This window comes from Notamacropus eugenii, chromosome 5, assembly GCF_028372415.1.
Source record: "Notamacropus eugenii isolate mMacEug1 chromosome 5, mMacEug1.pri_v2, whole genome shotgun sequence".
Taxonomy (NCBI): Eukaryota; Metazoa; Chordata; class Mammalia; order Diprotodontia; family Macropodidae; genus Notamacropus; species Notamacropus eugenii.
This window is the reverse complement of record NC_092876.1, coordinates 9920681-9932957: the sequence shown is the minus strand read 5'-3', so window position 1 is coordinate 9932957 and position 12277 is coordinate 9920681. Positions and strand designations below refer to the sequence as shown.

Here is a 12277-nt window from a genome sequence, read left to right as displayed (position 1 = left end):
TCAGGGCAGTTTTCCTTGATAATTTCATGAAAGATGATGTCTAGGCTCTTTTTTTGATCATGGCTTTCAGGTAGTCCCATAATTTTCTATTCAGCTCTGGTCTTTTCATCAAGAATGCTTGAAAGCCCTCTATTTCATTGAATGACCATTTTTCCCCCTGAAGTATTATACTCAGTTTTGCTGGGTAGGTGATTCTTGGTTTTAATCCTAATTCCTTTGACTTCTGGAATATCATATTCCAAGTCCTCTGATCCCTTAATGTAGAAGCTGCTAGATCTTGTGTTATCCTGATTGTATTTCCACAGTACTCAAATTGTTTCTTTCTGGCTTCTTGCAATGTTTTCTCCTTGACCTGGGAACTCTGGAATTTGGCCACAATATTTCAAGGAGTTTTTCCTTTCAGATCTCTTTCAGGAGGTGATTGATGGATTCTTTCAATATTTATTTTACCCCCTGGTTCCAGAATATCAGGGAAATTTTCCTTGATAATTTCATGAAAGATGATGTCTAAGCTGCTTTTCTGATCGTGGATTTCAGGTAGTCCTATAATATTAAAATTGTCTCTCCTGGATCTATTTTTCACGTCAGTTGTTTTTCCAATCAGATATTTCATGTTGCCTTCTACTTTTTCATTCTTTTGGTTTTGTTTTGTACTTTCTTGCTTTTTCATGAAGTCATTGGCTTCCATCTGCTCCATTTTAATTTTTAAGGAACTATTTTCTTCAGTGAGCTTTAGAACCTCCTTTTCCATTTGGCTAATTCTGCTTTTTAAAGCATTATTCTCTTCACTGGCTTTTTGGACCTCTTTTGCCATTTGAGTTAGTCTATTTTTAAGGGTGCTATTTTCTTCAGCATTTTTTTGGGTCTCCGTTAGCACGCTGCTGCCTTACTTTTCATGATTTTCTTGCATTGCTCTCATTTCTCTTCCTAATTTTCTCTCCACCTCTCTTACTTGATTTTCAAAATCCTTTTTGAGCTCTTCCCTTGCCTGAGACCATTGCAAATGTATTTTAGAGGTTTTGGATGCAGAAGCCTTGACTTTTGTGTCTTCCTCTGATGGTATGCATTGTTCTTCCTCATCCAAAAGTATGGAAGAAAATACCTGTTCACCAAGAAGGGCGCCTTCTATAGTTTTATTTTTTTCCCCCTTTTTGAGCATTTTCTTAGCCAGTTACTTGACTTTTGAGTCCTTTGTCAAAAGGAGGGTATACTCTAGGAACCTGTAACTTCTCAGTTCCTTCAAGGTGGCACAATCAAGGGAGAGAAGTTTATTCCTCTCCTGGCCTGCACTCTGGTCTGGGAGCAACCACAAACTTTCCTGGCCAGGATCTGTGAGTAGAATTCCCTCTCCATCAGCCACACCACGCCAGAGTTCCTCCTCACCCCAGGGCAGCCATTCAGGACTGAGACCCACATCAGCGCTTAATTCCCCCAGAGGCTTTAGGTGGAGGGTTCCAAAAATGTACACAGCCACTGCAGTGAATGCTGTGGGTGGGGACAGATTGCATTCCCTTCTCACTCAGATGAAAGACCTTTCTCACTGACCTTTGAAGGTGTCTTTGAAATTTGTGGCTTGAGCAATCTGGGAACCACAGCTGCTGTCAGGGATTCCTCCCCCTGAGACCTGTTCCAGTCCTGTCCTTGCCGTGCCATGCGGCCAATGCTGGACTGTGCTCTGCTACATGCCTAGTGTGATAGACCTTTCCTGTCAGCCTTCCAGGATGCCTTGGGCTGGAAATCTCTTTTGCTTTGTAGTTTTGTGACTTCTGCTGCTCTAGAATTTGTTTATAGTAATTTTTTACAGATACTTTATGGGCTATGGGGGAGAGCTTTTACAGGTACATCCTTCTACTCTGCCATCTTGGCTCAGCTCCCGAGAGATCTAAATTTGATATGCCTCAGGAAAACCTAAAAAAGCAAGAATGATAATCATGATCTAAGGCAGTGCAACGGTAGCAATGGAATGGTTAAAGGAAACTACCAAGGTAAATACATTATCCTCAAAGGCATGATAAATATGGGATATATATATGTGCTAAATAGTAAAGCCTCTAAATACTTAAAGGAAAAGCTAATCAAACTATAGGGAGAAATAGACATAAAAACTATAATAGTTGAGGATTTCAATGTACTCTTTTCAGATCTAGACATAATAAAAAGATAAGCAAGAAAGAAGCTAATAACCTAGGTAGAATTTTTCAAAAGTTAGATAATACAGATCTCCGACAAAGTGTAGAATGGGAACTAAAAGGAGTACATTTATTTTTTAGCTTCATATAATGCCTTTTCAAAAGTTAAAAGTTTCAAAAGTTTCTCCTAGGGCATTAAAAACTCAAATAGAGGAAAGCAGAAATATAGCACAACCTTTACTGACCATAAAGCAATAAAAATTCCAATCAATAAAGGGGATCTGAAGAAAGGATTTAAACTTAAATTGTAACTAAATAAAATAATCCCAAAGTATGTGTAGGTGACACTGTTATATCAAAACACTGTCATCAGTGCAAGTTCAATAAATCAAAAATTACGACTAAGACAGGAAAACTAGAAAAATGCATCCTATCTTCAAGTTTAGTATATCTTATTTGAGCTTTACAACAAACCTGTTAGGTATATGTTACCGTTATTCCCATTTTATAGATGAAGAATCTGAGGCAGTTTACATTGCATTATTTTTTTTTACACTTACATTTTACATTTGCATTAAATTACATTACATTTATGTTACATTATAAAAAACACTAAAAGAATAAAATTTGAAATATTAGAAAGCAATCATCACACTTTCTTCAAAACTCAAACAGCTCCTACCCAGTCTACAGGTATGCATCAACCCCAGTTCTTAGGAAGCCTCTTCAAGTATTTGGACTTAAACCTCCCCAAAGATCATCATACCTGGATAGATCAAATGTCCCCAATACTGACCTTCTCAAGGCTTCATCTGATTTCCTGTTCAAAGCTTCCTAAAGGATACACAATTTGTCTGTGGGAATAATTCATGTATCTTTCTCTGGTCTAACTTTACCTTGTTTACCATTTTGTCACTGATTAGGGCCTCTAATTCTGTTCTCTCGCTCCTGGCACTCTAGCTCTCTAACTTAACTCGATTATATAAAATGTAGTTCACTCTGTTTAGCTTGTTGATTGCTAATGCTTCCATTCTTTGCCTTACATTGAGGGCTTCAAATCTTCATGTTGGCCAACTTCATGAACCCAAGCATGCTGATGCATGCCAAGCCCTATGCTTGCTTCTAACTGCACATCTGGTAAATGTGAGAGAACTGAAGAGTGAGATGGTTATGTTAATCTGATTGAGTGTAAAACAAATATCAAGAAGACATTTCACATCCTTGAAATTCTATGGAGAGAATCATGTACCAGTTGTTCCCCACCTAACCTTCTTCTAAGTCTATACTGATGAGAACCCTAAATATTAATAGCATTCCAAGTATGATTCTACAAACACTAAATCACAATAATCATAACTATAAAATAGTCCTTTAGACACATGATCAGATCAATTTAATCTCTAACAGTTGTGCCCTTGAGAATTTTCTTCTACTATTGATGTTTCCTGGAGTCATTCTCCATATTCATGTAATCTTCAAAACAAGTTTCTGTATTATTTCTCAGAAGTAACTTCCCCCCCAAAGTTGAAGCAGACATAAAAATTCCATTATCTAAACCCAATATAAGTATGAATTAATTTTTTTAAAACAGCAACAGCAGTAAATCTTAGAATCAAAGTAACTACCACATTGCCTTTCCAAGACTAAGTATTCCCCAAACATTTTACATATCCAAAAATATGCATATTCTTCTTTTGACTTATAATCTAATTCCACAGTATCCATATTAGTCAAATCCAACCCTCTTCTAAGACTATTCACTACTTTAATATTTTCTACTTTGTCATATTGTCTTAAGGTTTTTCCACTGTCATTTCTGGGGACCTTGCCTTTTTTTCTGCTTCCTATTCCATCAAATATTTGTTCACTGTAATGACTCATATGTTGTCTGTCACTGTTGATCTTTCTACAGTATTTGCTATAATTGTGGTTCTTTTTTTATACCCCTTCCCTTCTGTCCTACATAACTATAAGATAGGCCCAGAACTGTTGTCTCCCTCCCCCTGGACAGGAGTAGGAGTGATCACTTGGGACAGGACACCAGGGAGACTCCAAGAGGTTTCAAAATCTAGAAGATTTCAGACATCAATGGAAAAGGAATAACCTGTAACTCTACTCTATGATCTCTGTCAGAGATCATACTTAAAGCCTGTAATATGGCTAATTAATAAATCTGTTATAGCCCTCAGAGAGAATTCCAAATTTAATATAACACATGTATCATGCTTTGAGTACCACAAATAGTTAAAAATCCTTCCCAACCATGAAAGACTAAATAGATTTATAAAAATTTCCAAAACCATAGTCCCAAATAACTAGTACAGACACACAGCACAAAGCAAAGTACACAAATATAAAACAAAATTAAAATAGTATCAGTTAAATACGTGTCCAAATTATTGACAGATAAAAATCTCCATTTGTGGCAAAATGAGTCTATAATTTGTCACAGCTACAAATGTGTGATACTATTATCTGTCAATTACTGCATATTGTAAAGATTTAAATATACCCTGAATGAAAATTATTCCCAGTGAATATCACCAACTATATTCATTTCTATGTAATATAGTACATTCAGTATATTCACATTAAAACAAGCTTCTATTCTATTTTATAATTTGTAGCCCACCAAACTCAGAGTTAATAACACTAACCTATAAATGTTAGTATTCTATCCATGTTTCTATCCATGGAATTTTAAAATGGCAAAAAGTTTAGAGTTTAATGGCTTTTTGCTATGTCTTTCCTTTCATCTGAAGGTAGGATCCAATATCCCCTTGTCACTGCGAGGAACAAAATTATTGACATAAATATATTTATCTGAACATATAATGAATCAGCAAACATCTGTTAAGCACCTGCTGTGTTCTAGGCACTGGGGATATAAAGAAAGGGAAAAACACTAAAACCAACCAACCAAACAAACAAATCAGACCCTGCTCTCAAGGAACTCACCATCTAATATGGGAGGTCACAGGCAAACTACTATGTACAAACAAGCTACAGACAGGATAAATGTGGGAGTCTCAAAAGGAAAACACTAAGATTAAGAAAGACTGGGAAAGGCTTCTTGCAGAGGCAGGATTTTAGCTGGGTCTTGGGGAAATCCAGACAGGGCAGGAGATGGAGATAAAAAGTGAAATACTTACAGGCATGAGCAAAGTGAAGGGAAGGCAATTAGAGAAAATGCCTGGAATCAGAAGTTGAAATGTCTTGTGTGAGAAAGAGCAAGGTTGGTGAGCAATGAGGTCAGTGTCACTGGATGGAAGAGTATATGGTGGGGTGTAAGATCAAAGAAAAAGTAGGAAGGAGACAGGTTATGAAAGGATTTGAACGCTAAACAGAGGGTTTTAATATTTGATTCTGGTGGTGATAGGGAGTCACTGGAGTTTACTGAATAAGAAAATGGGATGGTCAGTTCTGTGCTTTAGAGAGATCACTTTGGCAGCTACGTGGAGGGTAGACTGGTATCGGGAGAGACTTGAGGTATGATGACAAATCAGAAAGCTATTGCAATAGTTCAGGCAGGTGATGAGGACCTGTACCAGGGTGGTAGCAGTGCCAAGAAGACCTTAGCAATAGATCTATGGGGAATGAGGGAGGAGTCAAGGATGACACTTTGATGACAAGCCTGGGTGAGTGGGAGTATAGTGGTACACTCAACAGTTACAGGAAAACAGAGGAGTATAGGGCTTGAGGAGAAAGTTCAGTTTTGGAAATGTTGAATTTAAGATGTCTTTAAGACATCCAAGACAAGATGCCCAGGAGGCAGTTGGAAATGTGAGACTGGGGGCCAGGAGAGGCCAGGACTAGATTAGTAGATTTGAGAATCATGAGTGTAGACATGACAATTGAATCCATGGAAGCCAATAACATCACCAAGTGAAACAGTATAGAAGGAGAAGACAAAGGGGCCCAAAACAAAGACCTGGAGACACCCACAGTTAGTAGGCATGACCTAGGTGAAGATCCAGCAAAGGAGACTGAAAAGGAGTAATGTCATGAAAACCTGGGGAGAAGAGAGTAACAAGGAGAAGAGGGTGATCAACTGTGTCAAAGGCTACAAAGAGGTTAAGAAGCATAAGGATAGAGAAAAAGCCATTGAATTCTGTCAATTTTACAGAGAACTGTTTCATTTGAATGATGATATCAGAAGCCAGGATTCAGAGTTCAAAAGAGAGTAAGAGGAAAGGAAGGGGAGGCATCATTTATAAATGACCTTCTCAAAGAGTTTAGCCACAAGAGGGAGGAGAGATATGAGGATAATAGTGAGGATAGATGGATCAAGTCAGGGTTTTTTAAGGCCAGGGGAGACATGGGAATATTTGAAGGCAGTAGGGAAGCAATCAGCAGGTAGAGAGATATTAAAGAGGAGTGAGAACATAGCCATTTTGCTGGAGAAGGAATAGAATGAGATCATTTGTGCATGGAGTGGGTTTGTCTTTGGCAAGCACAAGGGCCACCTCTTCACATGAGACAAAGATAAAGGAAGAGACAGTGACAGAAGTTATGAGGGATAAGTGAGTTAAGAAAGGAGTAGAGAAGAAGAAATTCTTGATGAATGTTTTCACTGAGCTATGAGACAAGATGTAGGAGGAAGGGGATCTGGAGGTGGAGCACCATCATGCACTGGCCATTTATGATGAATTATCTGGTTCTTTTTCTTTTCTTTTCTTTCTTTTTTTTAAAATTTATTTGACATTCATTTGAACAAAATTTTGGGTTCCAAATTTTCTCCACTTTTATCCCCTCCCCGCCCCAAACACCAAGCCTTCTAATTGCCCCTATGACCAATCTGCTCTCTCTTCTATCATCCCTCTCTGCCCTTGTCTCCATCTTTTCTTTTGTCCTGTAGGGCCAGATAACTTTCTATACCCCTTTACCTGTATTTCTTATTTCCTAGTGGCGAGAACATTACTCGACAGTTGTTCCTAACACTTTGAGTTCCAACTTCTTTACCTCCCTCCCTCCCCACCCCTTCCCTTTGGAAGGCAAGCAATTCAATACAGGCCAAATCTGTGTAGTCTTGCAAATGACTTCCATAATAGTTGTGTTGTATAAGACTAACTATATTTCCCTCCATCCTATCCTGTCCCCCACCACCTCTATTCTCTTTTGATCCTGTCCCTCCCCATGAGTGTTGACCTCAAATTGCTCCCTCCTCCCCATGCCCTCCCTTCCATCATCCCCCCCACCCTGCTTCTCCCCTTATCCCCCACTTTCCTGTATTGTAAGATAGGTTTTCATACCAAAATGAGTGTGCATTTTATTCTTTCCTTTAGTGGAATGTGATGAGAGTAAACTTCATGTTTTTCTCTCACCTCCCCTCTTTATCCCTTCACTAAAAAGTCTTTTGCTTGCCTCTTTTATGAGAGATAATTTGCCCCATTCCATTTCTCCCTTTCTCCTCCCAATATATTTCTCTCTCACTGCTTGATTTCATTTTTTAAAGATATGATCCCATCCTCTTCAACTCACTCTGTGCACTCTGTCTCTATGTGTGTGTGCGTGTGTGCATGTGTGTGTGTGTAATCCCACCCAGTACTCAGATACTGAAAAGTTTCAAGAGTTACAAATATTGTCTTTCCATGTAGGAATGTAAACAGTTCAACTTTAGTAAGTTCCTTATGACTTCTCTTTGCTGTTCACCTTTTCATGCTTCTCTTCATTCTTGTGTTTGAAAGTCAAATTTTCTTTTCAGCTCTGGTCTTTTCATCAAGAATGCTTGAAAGTCCTCTATTTCATTGAAAGACCAATTTTTCCCCTGAAGTATTATACTCAGTTTTGCTGGGTAGGTGATTCTTGGTTTTAGTCCTAGTTTGACTTCTGGAATATCCTGTTCCATGCCCTTCAGTCCCTTAATGTAGAAGCTGCTAGATCTTGTGTTATCCTGATTGTATTTCCACAATACTTGAATTGTTTCTTTCTAGCTGCTTGCAATATTTTCTCCCTTGACCTGGGAACTCTGGAATTTGGCCACAATGTTCCTAGGAGTTTCTCTTTTTGGATCTCTTTCAGGCGGTGTTCTGTGGATTCCTTGAATATTTATTTTGCCCTCTGGTTCTAGAATCTCAGGACAGTTGTCCTTGATCATTTCATGAAAGATGATGCCTAGGCTCTTTTTTTGATCATGGCTTTCAGGTAGTCCCATAATTTTTAAATTGTCTCTCCTGGATCTATTTTCCAGGTCAGTTGTTTTCCCAATGAGATATTTCACATTATCTTCCATTTTTTCATTCTTTTGGTTTTGTTTTGTGATTTCTTGGTTTCTCATAAAGTCATTAGCCTCCATCTGTTCCATTCTAATTTTGAAAGAACTATTTTCTTCAGTGAGCTTATGAATCTCCTTTTCCATTTGGCTAATTCTGCTTTTGAAAGCATTCTTCTCCTCATTGGCTTTTTGAACCTCTTTTGCCAATTGAGTTAGCCTATTTTTCAAGGTGTTATTTTCTTCAGTATTTTTTTGGGTCTCCTTTAGCAGGGTGCTGACCTGCTGTTCATGCTTTGACTGCATGTCTCTCATTTCTCTTCCCAGCTTTTCCTCCATGTCTCTAACTTGATTTTCAAAATTCTTTTTGAGCTCTTCCATGGCCTGAGCCCATTGAGTGGGCTGGGATACAGAAGCCTTGATTTCTGTGTCTTTGCCTGATGGTAAGCATTGTTCTTCCTCATCAGAAAGGAAGGGAGGAAATGCCTGTTCACCAAGGAAGTAACCTTCTATAGTCTTATTTCTTTTCCCTTTTCTGGCCATTTTCCCAGCCAGTGACTTGACCTCTGAATATTCTCCTCACACCCACCTCATCTCCTGATCCTCCCAGCCAGCGCTTGAGGTCTGAGATTCAAATGCTGCTTCCCAGCCTCAGGGCTTTTGGCGGGGGCGGGGCTGCTATTCAGTGAGAGATTAAGTTCAGGTGCTCAGGTGGGGGCAGGGCCGCCTCACAGGCTCAGTTCCCTCAGGGGGTTTATGCAGAGACCTTCAACAATGGATCCAGGCTCCTGCCTGCTTTGGGAGCCCTGGTCTGCCGCTGCCTCAGCTGCTGCTTCCCGAGGGAGCCTGAGTTATGGGAGCACCCCACTCCCCTCTCGACCCACCAAAGAGACCCTCTCACTGACCCCCATCACCTGTGGGTGGAGGGACCCGCCGTGGCTGCTGGAGATTCTGTCCCTGAAGCCCGCTCAGATCTGCTCCTCTTGGTGCCGCGGCCGCGGCAGGGCTGTGCTTGGCTCCCAGTCCGCCGCGTAAGGGACCTTTTGCGAGAAGTTTGCAGGTCCCTCTGGAACAGAAATCTCCTTTGCTCCACTGTTCTGTGGCCTCTACTGCTCCAGAATTCGCAGTGAGTTCCTTTTTACAGATGTTCTATGTGTTGTGGGTTTGGAGCTATGTGTATGTGCGTCTTTCTACTCCGCCATCTTGGCTCCGCCCCCCAAATTATCTGGTTCTTATAGCCTATAAACCAGTTCCCTAAATTCAAAAGATACCCACTCCGTGCCTAGGGTGTCTTCTTTTCCCTTTGCTTACTCTTTCTTTTGCTTGCTGAGCCAGTGTGGTGAGAATGTGCCTAATCAATTCACTTTTACTTACATTTACTATGCCATTTCATAGTGGTATCCATGGTCCTTTCCCAGCCTTCCACTTTCATGATATATTCATATTCAGCTCCAACAATTACCAAGGAGAGTCATAAAATGGCAAAACTTGGTAGGGTGACTGGTGGATAGGGTGTTCTATTTTAGGACACGGTCTGAAATCCATCACCATTGGAGGCTTTTCTTTAATCTTGATCAGATCAGGACTTATTGTCCAAGTAAGACAACAAAGTAGTAGAATATGCAGTTTTTTATACATTTTCTAGTAGCAAGAGGCTGCAACAGTGAGAAGAACAAATCAATCAGTATTTAGCATTTATGAAGAAAAGTAAACCACAGACAAGAGGAAGCTCAATTGGTAAATGGAGAAACAAATCTTCTGAGTAAGTGAGAAGGGTTCATGGCTTGAGGAGAGAAAAGATTTGGTGTTTGGACTGTGAGGATTGCTACATGATGATGATCGAAGAAGAATAAAAGGATAGTCATGCCACAGCAATGGTCTGGTTAAGGTAACATAAATTTGTATTGGATCTAGTCAGGATCCAGGGGTGGAGAAGCCTTCCTGGTCTCTCCAATATCTGGTTCAAGGAACAGAATGGAGTTGTCACTCCCAGGGGACATAATCATAGTACATGGACTCAACCAACATAAATACTGAGAAGGCTCCAGTGAGAAAAAACAAGGGCTCCCCTTAGACTGTAAGCAGAATGATCCTTTGACAGAAATGGACTCATTCCCAATTGCTGTGATCTTGATTTTAAAGAATCTCTTGGCCTAGGGATTCAAGGGTCTGCTGCTGGGTCCTAAGGCCACTCTAAAATTAAATCAGTATTTATTATTAAGCATGCCAGTATCTCTTAATAGCATTCATATAGTGATTTAAGGTTTACAAAGCACTTTCCATATGTTATTTCTAGGAGTCCAGCACACTGCTAAGCATTCAAAAACGTAGAAAGGTAATAAAAGGGCTTACCTCTCAAGGCATCTACGATCTAGTTGGGGAAGGAAATGTCACCTGCATGCACACACACAACCATATAATTCAATACAATATTTTAGCTCCTAAAATGGAGATATGGCGCCATCCATAGTAATAACAAAGCTTCATAGACGAGTAACCTTTGAAGTTAAGTAGAGGAAGAGCTGAGTAGAGAGGGAGGGGACCTATGAAAAAAAATGAGTAGAAGCATGAAAGGGAAATAGAGTTACAGAATGGTCCTAATGTTTTTCTGGGCTATTGGAGGAGCTTCTTAATTGGTCCTCTTGCAACTGCCAAGTCAATCTCAAAGCACAGGTCTGACTCTGGTACTCCTATGTTCCAGAAGCTCCAATGGCTTCCTTATGACTTTAGAAGACAATCAAAATTCCAGTAATTGACTTTCAAAGCCATCCACAAACACCTCAGCTTGGTTTTCCAGGCCTATTGCATATCCTTCTCCACATTCTACCATCACTATTCATTAGATATTCTAGTTCCTATTAACCAGTCTGTATGCCCACTTAGCTGTGGTCTATACCTGGCATGCACTCCCTCCTCTTGTCTCATGTAATCCCCAATTTCTTTCAAAACTCAGCTCAAGTGCTGGGAGGCCCCAGCTAGGAGGCCCCTATCCAAATCCTTCCAGTTCCTAGCACTGTTCCCTGGAAACTAAGTTATTATAAATATTTCATATTCATTTATCTACATTCACATCAGCTTTTGCTGAAGGTTAATAGTCTTGAGGGCAAGGGTTATCTTGATTTTGCTTTTATATTCATAATGCCTAGCACAATGTAACAGTCATTTGCTGAATAAATCCGGGCTTTCAGAATTGAGGCCCCTCTTTACAGAGGAAGAGTGGAGAAGGGCGGTGGTGACCAAAATCACACATTTAGTAAGGTGTGAAACTAAGAAGAAAGGGTAGTACATAATAGAAAAGACAGGAAAAGAAGTTTATTCATGCATACTTTCTTCAAAACTAAGCTGGAATGAAGACAATTCACCATTTTTATTTTTTGAGCTTTGTACTGCCTTATACATGGGTCTGGAACCTCCAGATGAGCCTTTACGTAGATTTTGTTTTTACCAATTTGCAGAATCTTTCAATCTTGACCACAGACATTTCAGGGGACCTTAAGATGATCCAAGGACTACTCTACACATTTTTATATTGAAAGTATACCTAATGGTGACAACTTTTTTTTTAGTTTGTAGTGTTGCTGGATATATGGAGTGATAAGAAAAGGTAGGGAAGTTAAAGGGCGGCCAGATGGTGTGGTGGATAGAGTGCCAGGCCAGGAAGACTCGAGTTCAGATCTGGCCTCACTTACTAGCTGTGTGCCCTGGGCAAGTCACTGAACCCTGTTTACCTGAGTTTCCTCATCTATAAAATGAGCTGGAGAAGGAAATGGCAAACCACTCCAGTATCTTTGCCAAGAAAACCCTAAAAAAGGAACTTAGAGCAAAGCCTTATTTGGAAGCTGGGATATTTCTAAGTAGGGAAAGCCCTTGTGGTTTAGCAGAGGAAGGATTTCTGATAAGTATGTGAGTCTAATGCAAGTAGTGGTGGAGAGGGAGG

The 12277-nt window shown here is 39.9% G+C and overlaps 1 protein-coding gene across 1 annotated transcript in view; it reads right to left on the bottom strand.

Annotated features, from left to right (window-relative positions):
- LOC140503292 (uncharacterized) overlaps positions 1–12277 on the bottom strand; it is a 59733-nt gene that overhangs the window by 28924 nt on the left and 18532 nt on the right. The gene's annotated exons all lie outside the window — the stretch shown is intronic.